This window comes from Geotrypetes seraphini, chromosome 19 (assembly GCF_902459505.1).
Source record: "Geotrypetes seraphini chromosome 19, aGeoSer1.1, whole genome shotgun sequence".
Lineage (NCBI taxonomy): Eukaryota > Metazoa > Chordata > Amphibia > Gymnophiona > Dermophiidae > Geotrypetes > Geotrypetes seraphini.
The window spans coordinates 2,392,435-2,404,875 of record NC_047102.1 but is presented as its reverse complement, the minus strand read 5'-3'; the positions used below and the strand labels follow the sequence as shown (position 1 = coordinate 2,404,875).

At 45.6% G+C, this 12,441-nt stretch overlaps 1 protein-coding gene across 2 annotated transcripts in view; it reads right to left on the bottom strand.

Moving 5' to 3' along the window:
- Window positions 1-4,840, bottom strand: part of BDNF (brain derived neurotrophic factor) — a 31,934-nt gene extending 27,094 nt beyond the window's left edge. Inside the window, exon 1 of one of the 2 annotated variants that reach the window (XM_033928533.1) lies at window positions 4,736-4,840. The gene's annotated coding sequence lies outside the window, so the exon portion shown is untranslated. Of the gene's footprint in view, window positions 1-4,266; window positions 4,426-4,735 lie in introns of those variants that run through there. The other variant, XM_033928532.1, reaches the window with a different exon arrangement.
- Window positions 4,841-12,441: the final 7,601 nt, after the last annotated feature.

Genomic DNA, 12,441 nt, shown 5'->3' with positions numbered 1-12,441 from the left:
CTTGAGGGAGCGACCAGGCGGTTTGGTCAGTCGTTTCTCTCCTTGGAATCTCAGTGGTCGCTTTGGGAAGTAGATTTGTTGTCTTATAGTGTGGAATCATTTCATGGAAGGTTCTGAAAGCGAGGACCAGGGCTTTGAATGGGCAGCCAGTGCATGGATACTAGGGGTAACGTGATTGTGGATGCCTAGGTTCTTCAGGAGGTGGATTGAAGCATTTTGCACACTTTGGAGGAGGGAGAGGGATTTGGCAGGCAGGCTCACTAGTAGTCTGTTGCAGTAATCTAAGCGGGATAGTACAAAAGCGTACAGTAGTTGTGCGAATTCAGATTCTGAGAAGTATGCACGTATGTATTTTAGCTGGCGGAGGTGGTAGAAGGATGGTGATACTAGTTTAGATACACGATCCGCCAGTGATAACTCTGAATCGAGAGTTACTCCTAAGCTGTGGACTTTATCCTTGGGTGTAAGGGTGTTTGTGCCCCAGGAAAAGGATGGGCGGGGGTATATGCAAGAATCTTTGTGGATCCAGAGAAGTTCTGTCTTGGACTCATTTAACTGTAATATGTTCCCGGTCATCCAGGGGGTAAAACAGGTCTTTATTTCACTTAAGCACGACTGGAGATTCTTGATTTGTGTGGCCTGGTGTCGGCCCAGGGGGAAGTAGAGTTGATTCTGGTTTGGTGTTTTTCTGCTATGTCCAATACTGGTCTGACATAGAGGTTGAAGAGGAGTGGTGATAGTATGGCTCCCCTGAGGTACTCCGTAGGTTCAGATAAGGATTTTCCTAGTAGTACTCTCTACGATCTGTCATTCAGGAACGAGGAGAACCATCCCAGTGTGGTGTCACAGATTCCGATGGTCTTTAGCCTAGAAAGGAAGTGAGTGTGGTCGATGGTGTCAAAGGCAACACTTAGGCCTAATAGTACCAGCAATGTATTGTTTCCCTCTTCCAGGATTTTCCAGCAGTCATCTACGATGTCCAGTAGCACTCTTTCTGTGCTATGATGTTTCCTGAAGCCCGACTGGATGTTGGAGAGGGTGACGTTTGTCTCCATGAAGTTTTGTAGTTGTGCGAGTACTGTTTTTCCAATATTTTTGAGATGGGTCTAACACTTGTTTGGATCTATGGTGGGTTTTTTTTTTTAGGAGCGGCCTCACTACAGCAGATTTCCAGCTCTGTGGAACTACTTCTGTTGTTAGGGACTCATGCAAACCTTAAAATAGAAAATGCCCTGTTTTACTGCCGTGGTACAAATGGCGCCTGAATTTGGAAGCCATTAAAGAATGAGCACGGAGCTCTATTATATGAGCGGCACTCCAGGTTGGGTGCCATTTATAGAAGAGGGCATAGAGCCAGGATCCATGCCCGACTGTGGGTGAAACCTGGATGTTTTGTACTGTCGCGCAATACCTTGTGCTCTCGCATTTGTATTGTGTAACATAGTACTGGGGACAAAATATGCTCTATTTCTATTCAGCCTAACTTCTTTCAGATATCAATGAAACAAGGGTATCAAGTCCTCAAGCCTCTCAAAGCACTCTAAAATGATGAACTAAACTGGCAGGGTAGGTATATCGTGCCCAGCAGTCTGCTCCTGCGACGGCCCTTAGGTCAAAGACCAACGCCCTGAATCTAGCCCTACCTGCGTTCAGCAGGAACTTGTCTAACTTTGTCTTGAGTCCCTGCAGGGTGTTTCCCCCCTATGACAGACTCTGGAAGAGTGTTCCAGATTTCTACCACTCTCTGGGTGAAGAAGAACTTCCTTATGTTCGTATGGAATCTACCCCCTTTCAATTTTAGAGAGTTCCCTCTCGTTCTTCCTACCTTGGAGAGGGTGAACAACCTCTACTAAGTCTATTCCCTTCAGACGACGTGTGAGATAATAAAATTTGTGGACAACACCAAACTATTTAGTGGAACTCTGACTAAAGATGACTGCGAAGAATTGCAAAGGGACCTGAAAAAACTAGGGGAATGGGCGACGAGATGGCAGATGAAGTTCAACGTTGAGAAATGTAAAGTATTGCATGTGGGAAGCAGAAACCCGAGGTACAACTATACGATGGGAGGGATGTTATTGAATGAGAGTACCCAGGAAAGGGACTTGGGGGTAATGGTGGACATGACAATGAAGCAGATGGCACAGTGCGCAGCGGCCGCTAAGAAAGCGAATAGAATGCTAGGTATAATCAAGAAGGGTATTACAACCAGGACGAAAGAAGCTATCCTGCCGTTGTATCGGGCGATGGTGCCTCCGCATCTGGAGTACTGCGTCCAATATTGGTCGCCGTACCTTAAGAAGGATATGGCGTTACTCGAGAGGGTTCAGAAGAGAGCGACACGTCTGATAAAAGGGATGGAAAACCTTTCATACGCGGAGAGATTGGAGAAACTGGGTCTGTATTCCCTGGAGAAGAGGAGATTTAGAGGGGATATGATAGAGACTTATAAGATCATGAAGGGCATAGAGAGAGTAGATAGGGACAGATTCTTCAAACTTTCAAATAATAAAAGAACAAGAGGGCATTCGAAAAAGTTGAAAGGGGACAGATTCAAAACAAATGCTAGGAAGTTTTTCTTTACCCAACGTGTGGTGGACACCTGGAATGCGCTTCCAGAGGGTGTAATAGGGCAGAGTACGGTACTGGGGTTTAAGAAAGGATTGGACAATTTCCTGCTGGAAAAGGGGATAGAAGGGTATAAATAGAAGATTACTGCACAGGTCCTGGACCTGTTGGGCCGCCGTGTGAGCGGACTGCTGGGCACGATGGACCTCAGGTCTGACACAGCGGAGGCATTTCTTATGTTCTTAGTTCTTACCTTGAATGTTTCAATCATAGCCCATCTGTTACTCAGATCATAGGATCTCTTATAAGAACATGTTATTCCAGATCCCCATCCTGGGGTCACAGGTTCGGATCCATGTACACCACCGAACCTGTGACCCCTATCAAAAATCTCAACTTCTTTGTGTCCAAAAATGCCGATTCAAATTTCTTGTTTTCCCAACATGTTGATAAGAAAATCCGTCTACGTTGAGGACTACAAAATATCCAATGTTGGTGTTGTCTGCCATCCCATGTTCTGTCCTTTATCCTAATGCTTCGTCCTGTCAATCTCTGTTAGTTACTGCACTGCAGTGGCATTGCAAGGGCGAGAAGCGCCCGGGGTGCTGGTGGTGCCCCTCCCCGCCCTCGTCTCAGCAGTCCCCTGCTCCTTCCCCAATTCCGCCTACCGCACCCCCCCTTCCTTTCCCTTCCCCAGATTTTGTTCTAGAATAGCCCTTACCAAGCTGGACACCAGAAACCCAAATTCCTGGTGCTAAGTGGCTTCTTAATTAGACTGGCCAGGGGTTAGTGGGGGGGGGGGGAGGGAGGGGGAAATTCCATATGAGGACACGTTAAGCTCATTTATTCATAATACACTGCAAGGAAATACCTACATATGACCCCCGTTTTCTCTTGGATGCCATGGGCTTCCGAGATGGTCCTTTTCACTGACTCTCCCTGTTCCATGGTTTACATATTTCGCTCTTTAAGTCGCTGGTTATGGCCGTCCTTTTGGACTCTTGAGATCTTTTCTTTTGAAGGAAATACCTTCCGCTAGAACTAAGGTTGAGCTCGGAGGGTTTCTAACTCTTGCGCAGAAGTTTGCAGCTCCCTAGAGACATCACCTGCCCCCCGGAACAACGTCTTGGAACTCCTTGACACGACAGAAAACAGAGCTGAAAGCCGTACCACTTCTAAGGGCAGAGCGCCCTGCCCGAGAGCTGCAGCTCAACCATTGTCCGGCAGGGGGCGCCTCTAGCTCCAGGTAAGCACTGTCTATCCGGGACAGGCTGCCTTCCAGCCCCGCTACACCGCCTAGATCGAAAAAGCAGGGGGAAAGCCAAAAGCGGAAACTTTCTTTGATTAAGCCGGGCTTTATTTAAAACAACAGGCAGCGAGAGGGGGAGGGGAGGAGGGGGGGGGGCACAGGACCACCCAACCTCCAGCTCCCGTGCTGCAGAAAAAGATCCCGGGTCCGGCACAGAGTGAGGTTAAAGATGAAGACTAACCACAGAAAGGCGGTATAGCAAGTCCTGTCCTATCTTCTGAACCCCCGTCGGAGATTAACGGAGGCAGTCTGCTCCCCCCCCCCCAATACTCGGGAATTCCTCTGATCTGGTCCCGGAGCCCCGAAGCCCTCCCCTGTGCAAAGAATCCCTAGGAAGGGCTGAGACAAAAAGCAACGGTGGCAATCTCATGAACTCTCCCCCAACTCACCTCAGTCACTCTGGGCAGAAGGAAGCATCAAAAGAGTTGCATGGGGGGGTCTGGGCTACCGGCTTGCTCCTCTTCCTCGCCCTCCAGTTCTGCAGCCGAAAGCCGAGTGCATGGTGGAGGCACCGGCAGACTCCAGTCTGTGAACGGGAGGGTGGCTGAGGGGGAAGCTTTACACGCCTGACGTCGGCTGCCATGTGATCCCTGCAGGGAGCAGCCCCCCGCCCCGAAGAGCCCTCGCACTCACCTGCACTGGGTTAGAGAGGCGGGAGGGCCGGCAGGGGTGGCAAATGCGTGCTATTTTCAAAGCTAGACGCGCACTTCTGGGCTACCTTAGTATAGTAGTTAAAAAAACAAGCTTTAGAGGGAAGTTAGATGAGAAAAGCTCTCCGCAGTCTGACACCAGAAGAATTTTGAATTAGCCGCGCCTATCACTTTTGTTTTTTGCAAAAATCGATAAGGGCAAACTTACTTTTGTTTTACAGAAGGCCAAATAGTGCCTTTTCCCACCCGCAGAGGTGATAAATACACTTTGCGTCCTCCCTACTATCCGTTGAAATTCGGGCGCAAAAGGATGAACAACTGCGGCATTTCTCTTCTCAGTCTGTCCTCCCGTGGGGAATGAAACAATTCTTGCTTCAGGAGCTCCTTTTCCCGTCCCCGGCTGCAAATGCCTATTTTCAAAGGACCGCTTTATTACTGAATGAGCTGCGCGCATCCAAGTGATTGAATGACTTGCTCCAGTTTTCGGACCAATTTGCTCCCCCGTCGGCGCCGCGTTTCCCTCGGAGACAGAAGGTCAAGAATTTCCCATTTCTGGCTGCTCTTTGCAATCTTGAAAGCGGAGTGAGATCAGCGCATCTCGATCTTCATCGGCTTGGATACAGCTCCAACTTCGAGCATTTTATGTTTCATTATGTTGCTTAATGTCTCCTACTTGTCAGATGTAAGAAAAAGCACCTTAATTGTACGTATGTCGAGTCAATTGCCACAAACAATTCCCTCTTGCATTTGACTGCACTACATCGGGATTCCTATCTGCCACATTCAGGTTACAACTCCGAGTCCTTGCACGATTTCACAACAGGGGCAATTTCCAAAATAGATCCCATTCATGTGAAGTATGTGGCTACTTTTATCAATTTTCCTAAATTTGCTTTTTGAAAAGATATCCAGTGGCTTGCAATGGCCCTGTGCTGTAGTTCACAGGGGCAGGGGAGGAGTAGATCACATGCACTTTTTGAAAATGTCTTCATGCACTTTTTCTTTTCCCATCTTCAGTCCAGCAAATTAGAAACCATTAGAGGAGGTAGTGTTTTATGCATTCAAGTGGGCAGGTCAACAATTGTCTTGGGGGAGGAGGGGAGGTTCATTTTTGGAATTTTCAGAAATGTTCTCTCTTTTAGGCATTTTCAGTTCATTTCACAATGTGCGTTAGAACTTTTAATGCCCGTGCATTAGTTTATTACCTGATGAGTCTTTTGCTAAGGTGGTGTCATATTTTAATTGGCAGAAAATAAATGTACAACCGATGTGTTAACTGTGGGGAACATTTCCAGTATCTGCATTAACTGCATCATGATGATAAATGTTCTGAGTTGTCTTCTATATTAACTTAATCTGTGGCACTAGACAAGGTTCAAAGAAGAGCGACCAAGATGGTAAAGGGGATGGAACTCCACTCGTATGAGGAAAGACTAAAAAGAGACGGCTAAGGGGAGATATGATTGAAGTCTACAAAATCCTGAGTGGAGTAGAACGGGTCCAAGTGGATCGATTTGTCACTCCGCCAAAAGTTACAAAAACTAGGGGACAATCGATGAAGTTACAGGGAAATACTTTTAAAATCAATAGGAGGAAATCTTTTTTCACTCAGAGAATAGCGTAGCTGGTTTTAAGAAAGGTTTGGACAAATTCCTGGAGGAAAAGTCCATAGAGTCTTCACATGTTCATCTTCTAATGTGGTGTATAGCACCTCCTTTAATACAACACACGTGAGCTTTACAGGGACAGAGAACAGCATTTCACATGTGCACTTTATATAATACACACTGGCACATACATGACCAAAGGTCAGAATAGGGTGGAAGTGTGCGGAGCTGTCAGAATGTTTTATAAAGGCAAGGTGTGTGTCTATGTGCCTTGAATGCAGCTCATCAAAGGAGGGTTGTTTTCAGAGAGGTCCATTTAGCTGGAAAGCTTCATAAGGTTTCTTAAATTTGATAGACCTAACATAGTGGTTTACAGAATAAAAATAAATAAATAAAAATAAAAAAACATCCTCATAACAAATAACATAAAAAGAAATGCAACAGGCAGAGACATAAGATCAGTATATCAAAGAAAAAATGAACTTTAGAAATAATGGGGGTCTTTTACCATTGCTTATTCCTAGGCTTAGAATCTAGCTAGGTACTTGGAAACAGGATATTACTGGGCTTGATGGACCTTCGGTCTGTCCCAGTATTGCAGCTCGTATGTTCTTATGTGAGCCAAGTATAGGCCAATTGAGCCATTGTGACATCACTTCTGAGGTTGGCTCTTAGGCATTGGTGGAATGAGGCATTATGACGTCACAATCTCAGCTCTGGAATGTTGCTACTCTTTGGGTTTCTGCCAAGTACTGGGCTCGATGGACCTTGAGTTTGTCCCAGTATGGTGATTCTTATGTTATCTGCACCAGAGCCCAAAATTGGTCTTGTGGTAGACAGCATATGCTCATTCTTAGTAAAAGACCCCAATACAAGCATGGAATTGTGGCACCAGAAATCTCTAAAATAAATCAGTGCATTTAATGTGCCATGGGTTTGATTTATTAAACCTTTCTTCCTAGTTGGCTTGAATGCGCAAAATGTACCAGTATTTTCCAATTGCAAATTAAAGGATTCTTCCCTCTAAATCACCACAAACTTTTCGTACAAAAGCCCCTCCAAGCCATGCCTTGTACTTACACATCAACTAAGAACTATCTATCATGTTTTCTTTGTTATAGGGTGATATAATACTTAACATATTTACCATCTGACTCTGCCAGTGCTCCCCTTCTGCCTCCGCTCTCCGTTCCCACAGCGCATCTCCTGCCTTGGTGAGTGGCAAAGTGGAGACCTACAAATAGGTTTCAAGCACCAGAGGCCAAAGTAGTGGGATCAAATCATACGGGGGGGAGGGGGGGTGCATTGATAATGAAGATCCATCACATTCATAATTCTCTCAGACCTCCACCCTTAGGCCATAAATAAACTAGGTTTACGATTTATACTTTGAATTCTCCTTTCAACAAGAGCTTCATTAGACCTTTCCAGAATAAATTCATGTTATTCCATTATATATTTTTCCCACTCCTCTTCCTAAAAACTGACCTGCTAAAAGGTCAATGATGAATGACCCTATACCACTTCTGAAACTCTACAGAGCTGGCTATTCAATGTGTCCCATTTATAATATTCTTTGTAGCAGAGACCTAATTAGGTGATTTTGTTGGCCTCATTAATTAAATCCCAAAATATGATCAATTGAGGAAAGGTTACATTTGAATAAACCAAAAGATCTGGAAGCAAGTGCATGCAAATTAATATACCCCAAACGAAAATGTTCTCAGCTTTGCTCATCTAAAACAAATGCACCTATGTTAGAGGTTCGGTATTTCATCTATTTCATCTATGCGTAACATAGTAAATGACGGCAGATAAAGACCTGAACGGCCCATCCACTCTGCCCATAAGTTATACCCATTAAAAAAAATACATGATTAAGTTAACTTGTCTCTTTGATATTTCTGGGCCGTAGGCTGTAAAGTCTGGTATTGTCCTAAGTTGCCGTTCAAGCTCAATCCAGCCTATCCAACCATCCCGTTGTTTGCAGGACATCTACCGTAAAGACTGGCCAGTAAAATCCTCAGGTTCCAAATTAGTGCAGTTCCCATTGATGCCCTCCCCAGCCCATCCTACATCGAATCACCATATATGAGACACAGACCATGAAGGTCTGTCCAATACCAGCCTTAGTTCTTTAATTTACATCCTTCGGTTTCTAATTAGAGATCCTCCATTTTTATCCCATGCTTTTTTGAATTCCATCACCGTTTTCCTCTCCACCACTTCCCTTGGGAGGGCATTCCAGGCATCTACCACCCTCTCTGTGAAGAAGAATTTCCTAACATTGCTCCTAAGTCTTCCTCCCCGTAACCTCAAATTATGCCCTCTAGTTTTACCATTTTTTCTTCTCTGGAAAAGATTTGGTTCTATATTAATGCCTTTCAAGTATTTAAACGCCTGTATCATATCTCGCCTGTCCCAAAGTAGTAAGGAAGGACAAGAATATACAGTAAGCAAAGCCACAGTAAAAGAGACCAAGGCCCATTTTAAGCCCAGTAACCTATCCCATTCACTCCTGCCCCTTCTCGTACCTGGTTCAAAATGGCACTAGTTGACCTTTGTGATGGTTTAAACTACCAAATATAGAGGAAAATTCAGTATTTGACAGCTTGATTGTTATCAATAGTTCCACAAAATTGCCGCCATTATGAACCCAGCACTTGAAGGAGCAAAAGTGAGGATCACCCCTGCCTTTAGTCTCTAGACACCAGGGAGGATTTTTGAAGGGGGGGTGGAGAGATGCCATTAAGGAAAGTGGGGGGTGGGGCTCATCTGGGAGGCTAGGTAAGAGATGGGGTGGAGGGGGGGGTTAACTGGTGGGGCAGATGCACCAATACCTTTGCATTGTCCCCCGTTAAGAAGGGATAAGGACTTCTATACCGCCTTCGTAGTTATACAACCTTACTCAAAGTGATTTACATATAGGTACTCAAGCATTCTCCCTATCTGTCCTGGCGGGCTCACAATCTATCTAATGTACCTGGGGCAATTGAGGATTAAGTGACTTGCCCAGGGGATTGAACCCAAAACCTCAGGGTGCTGAGGCTGTAGCTCTAACCACTGCACCACACTCTTCTCCAATGCAATATCAGAAGTGAGCCAATGAAGCCATTGTGACATCACTGATGAGGCTGGCTCTTATTGGTGGAATGAGGCATTATGACATCAGGAAAAGGGATTTGGACTTGTATACTGCCTTTTTTGTAGATTTACATCCACACTCAAAGTGGTTTCCATACAGGTAGTTCATGCATATTTTCCCTATCTGTCCTGGTGGGCAGTGGAGGATTAAGTGACTTGCCCAGGGTCACAAGGGGAAGTGCAGGGTTTGAACCCACAACCTCAGGGTGCTGTATCTCTAACCACTGAACCACACTCTCCAGGCATGGAAAGTTCTTTCTTTCATTTACTACAGGAGTTTCTAAGCTGTGATTCTGAGTCACCACATGTTAGTGACTCCTGTGTACAGCTTAGTAACTGGTCCCCTTAGCGCTCTTCGAAAGGATTCCAGAACCATTACTGTCAACTAAGGTTTCTTGTCTGAGTTTGAACCCAACAACCTTCACTTTAAAAGACTGAGGTAAATATGTCATTTCGTTTTTCTTCTGTTACCTTCTCGAGCACTCCTTTTACTTCTTGGTGGTCCAGTGGTTTGGTTTGGTTTAGTTTATTAAACATTTTGATATACCGCCTCTTCAATCAAAAGCCAATGTCAACTGAGCAGTTTATATAAATAAACTCTTTAAAAGAACATAGCAAACACAAACATTCTATAGCCTGTAGAACTGGTCCGGGCGGATCCACTGTGAGAGCTCTCAACCTCTGAAAAGCTTGGCTAAATAGCAAGGTTTTAAGATGAGCTCTAGAGAGGATAAATCCCTGAGTAGCAAGACTTCATGCTACCGGTCCCAGAGATAAGCAGTGGCTTTCCCCATTTGTTCAACCTTTTTTAAGAAATAGAAATTGTTTTATCTGGACTTCTAAATAATGCTCAAGCCTCATGCAAACTTTTTATCCTGCTTCCTGTAGTTTATTTTCTAACTAATTTCTTCATTTTATCAATGTCTCCATTTAAAAAATCAAGTTCTACAGTAGTGGATTTTTTTTCAGCATCTTCCTGCGATGACAAACTTATTTAGGAGGTACTAAGCGTTTCTGTGTTAGCCACACACTGGTTAAAGCTTCCATGTCTGTTCACCCATGCCATGGACCCTCAGAGAAAATTCTTAAAAATTAAGTGACACACAGTTTAACATCTGGAAATAGGAAAAATACAACAAAATGATTTAACATAACCACACATTAGGGGCAGAGGAGTAGCCTGATGGTTAGTGCAGTGACCTGGACTGCAACACCGACATGGGCACCAAGAACATAAGAATAGCTGTACTGGGTCAGACCAATGGTCCATCAAGCCCAGTAGCCCTTTCTCACGGTGGCCAATCCAGGTCTCTAGTTCCTGACCCAAACCCAAGGAGTAGCAATATTCCAGAATCTCAAAGAATAACAAGATTCTGGAATCCCAAAGAGCAGCAACATTCCATGCTACCAATCCAGGCAAAGCAGTGGCTTCCCCCATGTCTCTCTCAATAACAGACTATGGACTTTTCCTCCAGGAACTTGTCCAAACCTTTCTTAAAATCAGCTACGCTATCCGCTCTTACCGCAACCTCTGGCAATGCGTTCCAGAGCTTAACTTTTCTCTGAGTGAAAAAATATTTCCTCCTATTGGTTTTAAAAGGGAAAATTAAAAGGTACAAGGGAAGGGGGAGTCGGGAAGGAGGGGGGCCTTTTATAGAGACCGTGCCTAAGGTGGACTGCCCCCCCCTACTCCCTTTACTACGCCAGTGAAAAGAAGTACCTGCTTTGACTGTAACCCCAGAAATCCTATCCCCGTCAGTAAAAGGGGCTTCAAATTGATTAATTGATCGATCGATCGATATTCCGCTCTAGCAAAGCTTTTCTAGGCCATGAGTGAGGCTAGCAAAATGCCCAGGGCTGCTGGAACTGTAGGCACTGCCTGCTACTCTCAATCCAGTGGCGTGGCAAGGGTGAGAGGTACCCCTCTCTTGACCTCTTCTCCGCACTCTCCTCCTGCTGCATGCACGCCACGCCACTTCACTTCCCTGTACCTCTGCAATGTTCCTGGTGCGAGCAGCAACCCCCAAGCTGCTGCCGCACCAGCATCAGCTCTTCCTTTGATGTCACTTCCTAGGAGCGGGTCCAAGAGGAAGAGCCAAAACTGACAGCAGTTTGGGGGTTGCTGCTTGTGTCAGGAATGTTTCAGAGGTATGGGGGAAGGGAAGAATCACACATGCAGCAGTAGAGGGTTGTGCCTGCGCCCTTACCAAGATGGCATCTGGGGTGGACCGCCCTCCTACCCCCCTGTCTGCCTTCCATGAGCAACTAGCCACACTCTCTCCCTTCTTCTCTTCCCCCAAGTGTGGGTCTGGCATCACCTTTTGTTCCCCCCCCCCCATACAGATCCAGCATCTCTTTCCATCCTCCCTGGCAGTCTCCAGAATCCCAGCAGGTAACAGGCAGAGCCAATGATGAGAATGGACCTTTTTCCTGCTGTGGCTGCCCACAGGAAGTGATATCACAGAAATTGGTATACAGCAGAGGAAAGGCCCTGATTTGACTGGCCAAAGTTAACCTTTTCACATTGCTGCCTCTGCCACCCACTGGGATTCTTGGGAGAGGGAGGAAAGACTAGAAGGAGAAGCCCAACCAACACAAGGAGGAAGCAGGAGGCAGAGATGTAGAACCCACACAGGGGAGGGAAGCAGAGAGAGATGCTGGACCTGCACGGGAGGGGGGGAGACAGAGGAGAAGAAATGCCAGACCCAGTGTGTGTGATGGGAAAGAGAGAGACATCAAAATTAAATATGGGGGAGAGAAAGAAGAATTCAGATGACAGACTATGGAGGGAATCAGGGTGGCAGAGGGAGAGATGCTGGCCCCATTGTGAGGGGAGAAGATGCTGGTCCCAGGATAGGGAGTTTAGGAGGAAAAGGAAGGGAGAAGCTAGACTTAAGGAGGGACAGAGACACAGAATAGAGATGGCAATGTTGGACAACAGACCATGGTAAAAGTGTTAAGAAGAAAACCAAAACAGAAAAGAGACAATGGGACCAAGATGTGCAAACTGAACGGGGTTTCATGTTTCTATGGGGTTGGTTTGTTTTGTTTTTTTGCAGGGTGTGTTTACTGGAGCTCTGAAGAGATTTCCACTTCTGCACTCCCCTCTTCCTTCTCCACTACTTTGGGAAAGACGGTGTTATAGGGAACCTATTTTAATCCT